Here is a 15,052-nt window from a genome sequence, read left to right as displayed (position 1 = left end):
TGCCACGTGAATGTAAGCCGCGACCATAGTCGCCGTGACGACGGAAATGCTTCAGAGGTCGTCGCACTGCCTGTATAGCTACGCGAAAAATCAATATTTGTGACGAGGCTGTAAGATCCTCCACAGCTTACCGGGACTGAGTATGGCCTATCGGGTGCTAGTCAGATGGGGCTGTTTAAACCCTGCATGGATTTCAGTTCGGCACTCGAGAACTCATCGATTCGACATTCTCGTGGCATCCATGAGGTCCCGAGAAATGTGAGCAGCAGTATCAAGGATGATGAACTGTCCTCGTATGGCAGCCAAGCTTGGTAGACATGTTAATGTGTTAATTCAGAGCCGATTTACTCTGGAAAAAAATAGTACCAATTTTGGCCACCAGGTGCAAATCTGGCGATGTGAATGCAAGAAAGACATATAAAAATACTCCCACATGTAATGGATTAGGAACAGAACATGGGCAGAAAAGATCAGACAAGCGAGAAGGGCATAATGCTGATTTTATTATTACCTATTATGAATTGACAAATGACAACGTGCATGTCATATCGTCATTCAAACAGTGTACAGGCATCGGATGACCAAAATTGGATCTAATTTTTTTCCCAGCGTAAATCGGTTTGGCATTAATGCATTAGCGTAGCTACACGTTTCGCTGTCATACGATAATTAGAGCCTACTAGAGCCCTGTGAGTAGTTGCACTTTAATGATAAGCACCCGGAACATACTCTCTGTGGCTGTACTAAAATGCTTATCATTTGCACTTAATAAACATCGTGCCAGTTTGACATTTGTTGCGTGCCGCATACATAGTGTTACAATTTTCGTGATCAGCGGTGTATATGGTAGAAATTCAAAATACTAAGCATTACCAGTCTGTGAGCTAAGGCATCGCAAACATCGGAAGTTTATTGTGTTGCAGGTGGGATTCTGGATCTTGCCTTCATTATCTTAATAGGAAATTGTGTTAGCAATAAAAGATTTGTTTTCCTCTCCTTACTGCATCGAGGTGCATCATCCCGGTTGTCATTATGAAGGTCCCATCCCACTGTAATCAGTTTTACAACAGCAGTTGCCTCAGGTACTGTTCCACACCGCAGTCACAGCTGAAGACTGTTCCAGAAAGGTGAGAGCCTGTAGACGGCGGCAAGAAGTGCGTGCCGGCGAGAGTGCGTGAGGCTCGCGCGTCCGAGCACTGTGGCGGCGGAATGCGGGCTAGCAGGCTCCGCACGGCCGGCAAAAAGCCGCGTCGCCACCTCTCCACCTCCACCTCCACCTCCACCTCTTGCGTACGGGAGCCTCTCCTATTGTACAATAGGACGCGCTCCAGGACACTGCGGCCCTTATTAAGAACATGCGTTCCAGCGTGAATTGATGTTCCCTAAAAAGACGTACTGAGAGACATTATGAGGAGGGACATTCATGACATTGTCCGGAATGTCACTTTTCAGTTTATTTTTTGTTCGTTAGAAGAACTCATTGACAATAAATTCCCAAACTTGCAATGATGGAATTGCATCCGAAGTGCCTGAATAATAATTAAATGTGTGACGCAACCTTCCTCTCTCGTCGACTTTTTGAAGCAACACTTCAATACTTGCTCGGTGAGCCGTGGATTTCTTTCAAGTAAACTTGCACGGGATACATCTAGAAGGCTGTTATATATACTCTTTGGTTTTATAAATCACCTGTCGTTCTGTTTCGTATCTTAGAAACAATAACAGACCAGATGTTTTGTTTATGAAAAAGCAGTCCTTGTTTTGCCTTGTGCTATTGACGAAGTTTTACACAAGTGTTCGATTGTTTCATCATTCAACACTGTCACGGTAACAAAGACTGTATAGAAAATTGGACAAATTGCGCTTGCAAAATTTAGTGAATGCGAACATGAGAAACAGCAATAAACCAGCAATGAGGTTAGGTCCGAAGTGAGAACATCTGTTGAAAATACAGGGACAAAAGCCTCTACATCCACAAGGAGATGCTTCAGATTGTATCCCGGATGTTTTCAAACCCAGTTACGGATTTCTGGTTGGTCCTGAACTTCTAAAAATGTATTTTTATGGCAAAACCCAGAATCCAAATGAGTCTCTAAATTTGCTCATATGGAAACGATGGCATAAAACCACATTTTCATCTGCTATAGTTGAGTTGCCAGAATTGTAACTAATGATGCAGCTCTTGTATTTAATGATGGGAAGCTAGACAGGTTGAAGTTATTAAAGAGAACCGGCTTTAAGATAGGAAATTTCACTCAAGACATCTTGGGAACAGATTTCAAGCGCCTCTCTACAATTGAAAAATCTGTTAAAGATCTGGTAAAGGAAAGAAGGCAGAAAACAAGGAAGCAGAAGAAAAGCCTTGAAAGGAAAGAGGATCCTGAGCATAAATCTGGGGCTTTATGAAGAGGTAACGTAAGAAGAAACGTTAGGTTGAATTTTAAATTAAATTTCCTGAAAATTAGTATTTTCAAGGTGTGTGTACCTTTTCCTTAGAGTCTATGAAATTTTGTACCCTTATTTCTGTAAATTCAATAAATATTATCTCAACAACAAATTTTGGAATTCTCAGTGTAAGCTGAGATATGATGCAAAGTGCTTGGAATTTTGCTTGAATTTTATAGTTTATTTGGAAGATTATAATTAAAAAATATTAAAATTCTCTTATTCGATATATTCAAAAAATCTCATAAGAGAAGCTTCCCATATGCAAAGATATTCAACAGAGAACGTTTTGCAAAAAATTCTTCAATAGTTTCTGAGAAAAAGATACATATATTAGGTTTTGAAAATAAAGTTTTTACATTCCAGAAAAAGTTAAATATATATAATCAAAAGAACTTAACAATAAATGTGTTAATTTCGTGTAAAGTATGGTACAAAATTTCATTACTGTATCTGCAAAATTGTGGATTTCGTCCATCTTTTAAATAATGTGTGGTTTTCATGAACTTCCCCACCTTAGCGCAAAAAAAAGTTTTATTTCGCCCCAACAACCCCCTCAAGCATTGGGTCTACCTGGGTTTCACTGTTTATTCTGTAGAAAATATACTCACGGATATGGAAAGTGTTAAATCACGAAACACGATTGCCATACTTATCAAATTATGTGCAAATGTGCACCACATAACAGGCATTATATAATTAAACTTTCATTGAACTGGTATCCATCATCATCATTATGAGTTCTGATCTCCAATGGCACAAATAAACTTTTGCATTCGTTGCAGCACTGAAGACAAGAACCTTCGAAAGTCCTCTTGAGTAATTTATAACCATACCTGAATACGTGCTGGGTCAGTCGACGTATATTGCTGGCTACAGGCTGGTATGAAAGCACACTTCTTCCCATCGCATCCCATTGAATATGTCTTCGCCGGGTAAGTATTATGAGCAACGGCATGCTACATAAGCCGAACGTGTTCAATTATTGTTATTTGCTCAAAATAATAGATAAATTATCCTAGTGCTTGGTAACTGTACACAAATGCAACACTTACACAGTAAAGCACAACTTTGTAGTATACCCAGTCATATTTACATTTCAATAGGTAGAGAGACCAAGAAAGTTGTTGGAGAACTTGAGGATCTTGAAATGGAAGTCAAGTCTGCCCGTGGCAGAATTTAATTTACTCCATATAGGTTAATCAAAAGTTATCAAAGAAACAAGAGTAGTTGAATTATGAACTCGGTTAATAAAAAAATATGAAGTACCACATGGAAGGAAGACTGCCAAGTACTAATATATCCTTATCTGTCCAGGTAACAGACATGAGATTAGCGAAACAAAATGCAAATGTACATTAAATCAGCCACACAAGCTGCGTACCAGAAACATAAGAGAATCGAGGTATTCACATTATGGATCGAACTACAGCACGCAGCGAAAACTTAACATTTCTCCAGGATCAGCAAAGTGTGCCAAGCAGCCCTAGACGATCATCACATCCTGTCTCATCCAACGCCCCATCCCCAAATCACTCCTGACTCGTCAGTTGTTCGTCCACGAGTGCTCAAAAAGTTCCTTTTTATTGTCCGACTTCAAACCTTTCAAAAATTCAAAGTCGCGGGGGCTACTCGAAGCTATTACCAAACTTCTCACTTTTTGAGTACAAGACCCACACTTTGCCAGCACGAGGTTGGCAATGGGGTGAATCAGTGTTACTTTGATTGGTCGGCCCAATAGTGCCACGTACTGAGGTGGGGGGATAGGCGACACACTCCATGGTGGTTGGGGCCCTTGAAATAGTGCACAAAAGCAAAAAAGTCGTGCTCGTTGTCTCCAGCGGGTGGCAAGGAGGGCATGGTGTTCTCTGTCCAGCACGTGGACTAGCGGCACCTGTGTTCCACACAATAGTGGCGGAGTATGACACAGACTGACTTCAGCGTAACTTGCTCAACACCCAAGGGAAACGGTGCTAGCTAGACCTAATGAGATGTACGGACCACCCTCTTCCAACAAAGGACACCCGAGACATACTGCCACGCAATTGCACCGGTAGGAGGGCACGAAGCTTCATCTCTGAGTACACATTCCTAGTGGCCACAAATGTGACTCCATAATAGTAGGGGAAAAATTAACTAATATCACATAGCGATCTATGACAGTAACCTCACAGCCAGATATTGGGTGACAAATCAGGAGACCCTGAAGGCCAGTCAGTGATTCCTAAATTCCTCAAGGGGTTTGTGGTGCGAACTGTATTGTGGCACCTTGCATTAACCTGTAAGATTATCCCATGAAAGGTATAACAACAGAGTTTACCATTCTTCCCATATATTGGTGAGTATTCTGCTTCCGTACAATAACTCATTTCTGTTGTCATATCCAATAGCACCACACATCATGGTTCCAAAAGTTGGAGAGGTATTAGTCTCGTGAATCGCTGCTTCCTGTGACCTTTCACCAGTCTGTGTATGGATGCGATGGACGTGATCTGACCAATAAAAACAGAAAATAAACTAATCGTTGAACACCACACAAACTCAATGTTTCAGCTGACTCTGGCTGAAAACCATACAAATGTCTGTTGCCTTTGGTATGTTGTCAGCAGTAAACGATGTATAGCAACTTAGAATTTCAAACCCATTTCCAGTAATTTTTTGCCAGCAGTGCAAGGTGACACTCTGCCTGTAACCCCTGCTCGGATTTCAGCTGTTGTCGCCCGTCTGTTTGTCAGACCCAGTCCAACACTCCAATGACCTTCTCGTGAAGTAGTGCGTCTGGAAGGATCCGCGTGTACTCTAGTTGCCACACTGCTGTCATGTGTTCATCCCGTCAGCAGTTACTTTCCAGTCGTTGGCTACCATCCAACTATCTGCCGATATGATACTCCAATGTTCCTCACGCCAATGATTTGACCTTCCTCAAAGCCAGGGGGATGCCTATGAGTAACAAGTGCACGTCTTCGTGGCATGCAGTGTAGCGATTTCCACTTGACAAGTTCCAGCAACTTTAGACACATGCAGTAGCCATTCTTCATTTACAGCAATTTTTTTTCTGTGTTCAAAATACTGAAAATAATCTTGTATAAGCATAAAGTTTTAATCAACATAACTTATAGGCACGAAAATGTCACTGTAAATTGCTTCCCTTGTGTGTGTAGTACTCGTTTACATCACCTCTTCTGCCAAGGAAAACTTCTTTCCTCCAAGTTGTTCTTTGAGGTTAGAAAAATAGATCATTTGCGCCAAATATACGGAACCGCGTGAATAGGGAATGCTTTCGTAGGCTGGTTTATGCACTTTTTGCATCGCAGCAGCCGATTTACCGTCACTTGCAATATTTAAATTCAATTCAATATATTTTTTTTTTTACCTTTTCCTTTAAACGCACTTGGAATAACGTTACGTGTAAGAACCGCACACGCTTTAACCTTTTCTAAATAACCCACGAGTCATTCCCCCTTCCTTCCCCAAATAAAAAAGAGTCGTCACAACTTTTTAAACAGACAAGCAGTTTTCGTTCATTTCGGTGCATTTGCTCCTTCACAAACTCAGTGTTTTAAATACGTAATAACGTTGATCGGGTTACACATAAACGTTTGAAAACATGACCTGCTAATGTCTTTCCTTTAGCCTATTTTTATCTGACCTCAACAAGCGTGACAGCAGTAGCATCCTCAACAACTCTGCAGGAAAAAATGTTTTCAGGATGTAATGAACCAATCGTACACATGGCCTGTCAACTCAACAATCTCATCAATTTTGTTATTTCTCTGAGTTGACATCATGAATATGTGGCTGTAACCATGTGTGCAGCGCAGTTGTGACGATATACCTTGAATAAAGCGGCTTTTGTTGATATCCGTTCAAGATCAATGGTTGAAACTCTTCAAGTAGTGTAAAAAGCAAAATACTTGGAAGCTATAGTGTATATCTTCTTTTAGTGTATTTTCTTTGTGGTAGTTCGCCTACAATGTCGAAATGAGTCTGCTAAACTTCCTCATCTGCCGAACTGCTTTCATTACTCACATATTAATTTTAATCAGGATTCATTTTTATGCATGTGCTTCTTTGCGATATGTCAATATCTACTGTGGCCACGTTAGAGTGTCTAAGTGGGTAGAAGCCACTTTGTGTTAACGTAATTTTTGGGCCAGTTTTCCATGTGCAAGGGATGCTCATTCTGGTCAGTATTCATTCTGGTCTGTTTTTTGAATCGAGGTCCATATGGCAACTAAATGAGCCGTAGTCATGTCCTGACTGAGGATCTGTTAACGTAGCCTATGTAGTTGTCTACTGATTATGATTTCATTTATAAATTGCTTTTAGACTTCAGAGTATATCTCGATAAATATGCGCGTGGTTTCCGAAATCCTTTTTTCTGGTGAAATACAATTGTCTTTTCTTTTCTATAATATGCCTTTGGTAGCCTTGATCGAATCACCATGTGGTCCTGTTTGTGTGTGTGTGTGTGTGTGTGTGTGTGTGTGTGTGTGTATATGTGTGTGCGAGAGAGAGAGAGAGAGAGAGAGAGACCCGTTATCATAATTGGATTTATAATCTATCTGGATCATATGTTCACTTTAGGTAAAGTCTATCGTCTCAGTGTTTTCATGTTGTGTTCTTTAACATCACCTGACCTTGATGCTAACCAGTACAGAAATTTACTTACAAAATTTGTAATGCTAAATACCGAAGCTAATATGATGAACAGGTTTATAGACAGCACTCCATTTACGCTTGCCCTTCAAGAAACAGCTTCCTCACAAAGGCGTGACGGGATCATATAACAGATGCAAAATGTGGACGTCACGATAGAGTTAGTACTCGTTATTACTTGCTTGTCTGAACTCAAGAGTTTGAATTGACACAAGCAATGCTTTTTCTGCAAATGCACCTGAGATCTTTCCGTTGAACGAGAGAAATTTTACGCCTATTTTGAGGCCAGTGTTCTTTGGATGCGAAAATTATAGGTACTACAATGATCATTTATCGAGATAAGTACAGAGCATAATATTTTTAAGGCCTTGAAAGCTCTCAAATTAAGCCACAATACGTTCTCATTGTACAGTGCAGCTGTTTCCGCCACTGTTAACTTTCGGTATACAATATTTGTCCTTTTTTACCATGTTCTGAAGTATTATTTTCCACATAAATCTATCCCCCAGTAAAGAAAGACGTCGCAATAGGATGTGTTGGCTGATGTTTTAATCCTCCAACGTTAACTGTTTCTAAAACTGTAGCCAATAGACCGCAGCTCGTGGTCGTGCGGTAACGTTCTCGCTTCCCACGCCCGGGTTCCCGGGTTCGATTCCCGGCGGGGTCAGGGATTTTCTCTGCCTCGTGATGACTGGGTGTTGTGTGATGTCCTTAGGTTAGTTAGGTTTAAGTAGTTCTAGGGGACTGATGACCATAGATGTTAAGTCCCATAGTGCTCAGAGCCATTTGAACCATTTTGTAGCCAATAGTTGGACGTGTAGCTTTATCTAAGTGATGATAACCAGAGAATATAAACGAAAATCTGCATAGTCTCTGAGGATGTTCTTCGCTGCAGGACAAGAAACATTAGCCACAAAATCGTGTCTAACCTCAAAAACCAAACATTACTAATGATGATTGTTCTCAATTTGACAGTAAATGTCCTATAGTTCCTTTCGTCTCGTTTCATAATCACATGTTGATTTTATTTGTGTTGGTTGCATCATAAAACTTTGTCTTTGTTTCAACCATAACAGCAATATCATGTGTGACACTGAACTCAGGCAGGAATCTATCGATCTTGCGTTCGATCCCTCTTGTTTCTCACACATGTCATGTGACTTATTCCATACAACAATTAAGCAGCAGCAGCTAGACATCACCACCCTGTTGTTAACTTATTTTCAAATCAGATACGTATTATTTTGTCATTTATGTAGAAGATTCGTAAGTGCTGTAAGTAATATCAGAAGAGGAATCCTTTAGAAGATGCTGATTAAAAGAACTAGCACAGACCAAAAAAGTTCTAACTAGTAACACGATCACCGTCTTCTTCGAATCTAAGGCTGAAATCAGCCCAAATACAGTTGTAGATCATTCCTCTGGTAATCACAGGAAGTGAAGAAATGGTGCCCCGTAACGTAGGATAAATGTAAGTACTGTAACTAACAATATTGCTGGAAATGGAGACCCTTACTCTTCTGGAAAGTTTACGGCCTCGATCTGAGGATATCCCATTTCCTGTGTCTTACTGTCCAAATTATTCTCCGACAACTCTTGCGTCCTGAACAACACGTAGGTAAAAAGAAGCAGAGAAGTTCTGTGACGTTAATAAGGTCAATGTACTGGGTAGCGTTTCCAACCACTCGCTGCCTGGAAATTCCTGTGACGTAGCCACAGGCCGGGCGGTCCTCCTGTAATTGGTTTGTGGTCTTGCAGTGAGACATAGCAACACACACCTGCGATATAATTATCTCGAATATTTCTGATGTTTAGTATTGTAGAAGTTTCGAATCTTCCTCTTTTTCTTGTACCTTCGTCCCGTATCTACGCAGGGTCAACATGGTTATTAAATGGATGTGGAATAATTAATTTAAGAGGCGGCCGGATGCCCTTCCTGTGTGGCCACCGCGTTACCCTGTTACCCTCCCTCCTCCCCCCCCCCCCTCCCTCCCCACTCACACGGGGCAGAGGACGGAATATGTGTACCCCAACAGTCTGTGTGTTTTTCACGCGGAAGTTAGCAGAAGACTTTCTACATATATGTGAATCGTGTAACAGAGGTGGGGCTGTATAAGTATTTCATAGCGATCACAATGCCGGTTCTCAGCACAAGTAGCAGTATTTGGTAAGCAGTACAGTCATAACAAAGCCGCACTCAGCAAGGACTGCAGAGAGCCCATCTGTAACAACGAAAGTTTAACCAGAGCTAGGAAAGCGCCTCTTCTGGCTAAGGCGCAAGCTAGTTTCGAGTCATTTCAGATGTGGTACCTAAACAGCATGGAAACTGTTGGCATACTAATTAAAAATAGAAGGATCTGTAATAAGTTTTAGTTGCTGGGAGACGTTGTCAAGTATTGTACAGTGTGCATATTTTGCTCAAACAACAGGTTCAATCGCTAAAGTGCTCTCTAGAAGGTGTACGAAGTAACCATCTACAGCTGTCGTAGGCTTCAAAAATCCTGCAGGGGGAAACATATAGACGTAAGATTGAGACACATCTGAAACTTACGTTAGATGCACACAAAATTTTTACTTCAAACCTCTGTTCTTTCTTTGCCGAGGTACCTTTTGGGAAGTCCTAACTGGTACAGACGACTTTTGTAGTTTTTTCCACTCGGTAATTTAACCTTTGCAACATAAATCTTCCAAGCTACGTTATCCACCCATACCTAATGGAACAAGGCAAAGCTCGAATTGGTCGGAAAGAGGACAACGTGATAACGAGTCCACCCGGCAAGCAAGTTGATTTGATATCAGTTATAATTTTGATGTCAGTACGGTTTGTGCTATAGCGTAATTCATGGGTTCATTTTTATCTGCGGCACATTTCCCTTTGCATTTATATTAAAGCAGTTACGTTGTGCATGCTTCATTCAAATGTACATCTCCAATGCTATGAAGCTAAAAAAAGTTCTTTGTTTTGGATCACATATCGTCAATGCAGATATATTTACAGATTGTAAAATATTATTTGCGATATATATTTTTATTTTAATTTTTGTTTTTACTGGATTCCTGTTAGAAATAAAACAGTGATTTACAAGCACATAAGGTGACCGGGCCAAATATCTCACGAGATAAGCGTCAAACGAAAAAACAACAAAGAACGAAACTTGTCTAGCTTGAAGGGGGAAACCAGATGGCGTTATGGTTGGCCCGCTAGATGGCGCTGCCATAGGTCAAATGGATATCAACTGCGTTTTTTAAATAGGAACCCCATTTTTTATTACATATTCGTGTAGTACGTAAAGAAATAAAAATGTTTTAGTTGGACCACTTTTTTCGCTTTGTGATAGATGACGCTGTATATATATAAAATCGTCTTCAATATTCCATTTTGTCAGCGATGTATGCACACGTGTTGCAGGTAACATGCTTTTACACTGTTAGATTCGGCTTTCAGCTGAAGACGATTCATGTGAATGACGTCCAGAACTGACGTGAAAGTGCACAAAATGGAAAATGGTGTCAGTCGTTCGCGGTTACAGGTATATGAAGTACTATACCTTTTATTACAGTCGCGCTTATTTTCACAAAGTTCGCCGATTTCATTCAGTACAAAATAAAAGATCAGATCAAACGTAGTTACAGAGCAACCAGATGGTTTCAAATGTATGAAGTAACTTACACCATTGGCCTGTCAGAAGAAAGAATACAGTATAATTTTCAACTGGCGATGAAAACTCCAAAATTAATAATTTTTATGACACTACTGCATTATAGTTTGTACGTACGGTTGAATGAAACACAGACAGCTCTACTAATTTAATGAGGCCTACATACAAACATATTCCGTAGATCAAGTTTACACTTTATAGTGTTGTGCAACATTATTATTGTTACAGAAATTTACTTTCCACCAACGCCATCTCTGTGACGTATCGAGGACAGTTCATCTTATCCTACTCAGTCCAACGATCCTTGGACGTTTTCCATATTGTGTTGCCGTAACACTTTTCTACACTTGTCTATGAGTATTTCTATACAGTTCTTGCCGGTAACATCAATACAATTCTCAGCTGTCACCGTGACTATCAAGATTTGTTGGAATCCAGTACTTCGATCCACTGTTATATTTCACAATTTTGACCTCTTTAGACCATATGAGTCGCTTTTATCAGTTAGTGACCGCTGGCAGTAGAGCTATGAAACTAATGTAGCGTAGAAACCCATTTGTTGTGTGTGGCGTGCGCTAGTATGCCACGCCGGTGGTGGAATGACCAGGCAATCTGCCGTGAGTGTTGTCGTAGAGAATCCTTGCTTATTTGTTCCAGCTGGCTAATTAATCTCCGACCTTTCTTGTCGACCTTCACACTGTGACCGCAGCGTAGCACCTGGGACGGAAGCGTTTAGTTGTTTTCTTCGATTCACTGTACGGCCGTGTCACTACAGGCCGGGAAAATACCGTCACTGACGCAGACTGCGTTGTCGACAACCTTCGTTTAGTGATGAGCGAAAGGAGCCCTACTACAAAAGATTTTTTGTCATCTGAGCCGAAAGGCTAAGCTACTCCTAAGCTAGATAGCAGAAATTTCTCTGTATGCTGCCTGAATAAAAAGACAATTAAAGTGCAGTATCCGTTGGCCACGTGGTATGCATTTCCTTTCCTACTAAATTGGAATCAGCAATTTATAGTGGGAACTTAAAGTAAAAGTTGAATCCGAACCGAAGTGGAACTGAGTTTTATCGCACACTCAAAGCGTTTTCAATTGAGAAAGTCGTAGCAGCCATCTTAAAAGATCGTAGGATGAAACGAGATCGAAACTACACTGCTTATTCATTGCACACAAAAGAAAATTTCATTGATGCTTTCACTGAGTTTTTAAGGCAGTATTGTTTTTCAATAATTGTATTCGTTTTAGTGTTCATTATGGCTCAAGTTTTATAGCAAAAATGTCGTGCCGCATGAAGCGCAGAATAATTTAAGAGCACGCGATAAATTACACACGAGACGGATTTTGAGTATGAATTCATATTGTTGCGGCATAAGCGTTGGGAGAGTCTATGCAACCAACCAACGAGTGTGTGGATCAGCCACAGACATTTTTTTGCTGCTAGGACCAACAATATTGCTGGGTTAGTTCAAAATGGTTCAAATGGCTCTGAGCACTATGGGACTTAACATCTTAGGTCATCAGGCCCCTAGAACTTAGAACTACTTAAACCTAACTAACCTAAGGACATCACACACATCAATGCCCGAGGCAGGATTCGAACCTGCGACCGTAGCAGTCCCACGGTTCCAGACTGCAGCGCCTACAACCGCACGGCCACCGCGGCCGGCGCTGGGTTAGTAACCTGCAACGCCGGCCGGGGTGGCCGATCGGTTCTAGGCGCTACAGTCTGGAACCGTGCGACCATTACGGTCGCAGGTGCGACCGCTACGGTCGCAGGTTCGAATTCTGCCTCGGGAATGGATGTGTGTGGCGTCCTTAGGTTAGTTAGGTTTAAGTAGTTCTAAGTTATAGTGGACTATTGACCTCAGAAGTTAAGTCCCATAGTGCTCAGAGCCATTTGAACCATAACCTGCAACGCGGCGATCTGCTGTCAGTGGTGGGGGTACAGCTAACTACGTGACTGAGGCTACATGATGTCGTAACACACTCGACCGCAGTGAGAATAAGTCCTCCCAGGTCAGCCAGTAGCAGCATTCCTTTGGCGCGATGCATTCGACCGGTGCAGTCTCCACAACAGTTGTCCGTCAAATGTACGTCTAAGCTACTACGACCCCATCGAACAGCATCACCTACTACGCGATCTTACCTTTTCATCACATGCGCATACTTGGGTTACAGTCGAAGTGTTTGTCAACTCATACAAGGATAAAACATGGGTAGGGGGGGGGGGGGAGGGGGATTGCTCAGGTTTTAAAATTACACACATGGCACAAAGTTCTCTCGTGAGAAATTAAACTTGCTCTTTTCTCGCACGATGTCCTGCGATCCATGGATGAAGGGCAATAGGCAAACTCCATATTCCTACATTTCCGTAAAGCGTACTACACAGTGCCAAACTGCTGACTGTTAACGGAAGTCCACTCGTGCGGAATATGTTTCCAGAGAGGATCAAAGATTTCCTAAGTAATGGAACCCAGTACGTTATCCTGGACGGTGAGTGTTCATGAGAGAGAAGAGTATCGTCAGGCGTGCCTCATGGAAGTAGAGTAGGAACGCTCTGGTTCTCTGTAAGCATAAACGGTATGACGGATAGGATTAGCAGGAATCTGCGACTATTTGCTGATGACGATGTAGTGTACGGGAAAGTAGTGTCGTTGAGTGACTGTAAGACGATACTGAATGACTTAGACATAATATCTATTTGGTCTGGTGAATGAGAGCTTGCTTTGGATAATGTAGAAAAGTGAAATCTGCCGCGGATGAGTAGAAAAAAGTATCCTACAATGTTCGAATGGAGTAGTAATGGTGTACTACTGGAAACAGCAACGTTGATGAAACATCGAGGCGCAACGCTGCAAAGCAATATGGAACAGAAGGTAAGCTCGATAATAGAGAACACGAAAGATCGACATTGGTTCATTGGGAGAATTCTTGGAAAGTGTAGTTCATCTACAAGGAAAACCGTGTATAGAAAAGTGGTATAATCGATTCTAAGGTACTGATCGAGAGTTTAAATCCCCACCAGGTAGAATTAAAGAAAGACATCGAAGTAGTTAAGAGGACTGCTGCTAAATTTATCGATAGGTTCTATCAACACGCGAGTGTTATGCAGATGCTTCGTGAACTCAAATGGGAATTTCTAGAGGGAAGACGACGTTCTTTTCGTGGAACGCTACTGGACATATTTAGAGGACACGCATTTGGAGCTGACTGCAGAACGATTCTACTGCCGGCAACGTGCCTTCGCTTAAGGACCACGGTAAGAGAAAGTAGGGCTCTTACAGAGGCGATTAGTCTGTCGAAAAAATTCAAATTCAAATGGCTCAAAGGACTATGGGACTTAACATCTGAGGTCATCAGTCCCCTACACTTAGAACTACCTAAACCTAACTAACCTAAGGACATCACACACATCCACGCCCGAGGCAGGATTCGAACATGCGATCGTAGCAGCAGCACTGTTCCCAACTGAAGCGCCTACAACCGCTCGGCCACAGCGGCCGGCGATTAGTCTGTCGGTTTTCCGTCGTCCCATCTGCGAGTGGAACAGAAAAGTGAATTACTTGTAGTGTAACAAGGTACCCTCCAGCCATGCACCATACTTTAACTTGCGGAGAATGCAAGCAGATGTAGAACAGTCATGTAACATACCACTTTGCACTCATTCATATTAATGAAACGTACAGAACAAGACCAACGCAAAAATTCGTGTAAACAATAATATTCCGCAGACCAAGTTGAGAACTTGCTAATATTGTTCTGGTACGTGAACCACCTCAAGAAAACGTTTTGTTGATATCACCGCCATTAATCCTTCATACTGGTGCCGGCCGGAGTGGCCGAGCGGTTCTAGGCGCTACAGTCTGGAACCGCGCGACCACTGAGGTCGCAGGTTCGAATCCTGCCTCGGGCATGGATGTGTGTGATGTCCTTAGGTTAGTTAGATTTAAGTAGTTCTAAGTTCTAGGGGACTGATGACCTCAGCAGTTAAGTCCCATAGTTCTCAGAGCCATTTGAACCATTTTGAACCTCATACTGGTAAATCGAATGCTTGATCGGGTAGCATCGGCGGGAGAGAAGTAAGCATCAGTGTTTGAGAGCCTGTCAGGCAGGGACAGCACTCACGTTAATATATATAAAAAAAAGAACTCTAGCTTGATACCTTAACATTGTTTAGTGGGAGCTACCGCTTCACAGCGTCTCTTTAACTTACTCGGCCCACAATACTGAGGCGAATGTCACAGCACCAACCGCTTGTAGTCTAATTGCCTCACTTTCCGCAGAGCAAC

The 15,052-nt window shown here is 41.8% G+C and overlaps 1 non-coding gene across 1 annotated transcript; it reads left to right on the top strand.

Annotated features, from left to right (window-relative positions):
* The first annotated feature begins 14,592 nt into the window (after positions 1 to 14,592).
* Trnas-gga lies at positions 14,593 to 14,676 on the top strand. Its single transcript is given in 2 exon segments — positions 14,593 to 14,632; positions 14,642 to 14,676. It is a non-coding gene; the product is annotated as a tRNA-Ser (tRNA).
* Positions 14,677 to 15,052: the final 376 nt, after the last annotated feature.

The sequence above is a fragment of the Schistocerca americana genome, chromosome 1 (genome assembly GCF_021461395.2).
Source record: "Schistocerca americana isolate TAMUIC-IGC-003095 chromosome 1, iqSchAmer2.1, whole genome shotgun sequence".
NCBI classification, from domain to species: domain Eukaryota; kingdom Metazoa; phylum Arthropoda; class Insecta; order Orthoptera; family Acrididae; genus Schistocerca; species Schistocerca americana.
This window is presented reverse-complemented; position numbering and strand designations above follow the sequence as displayed.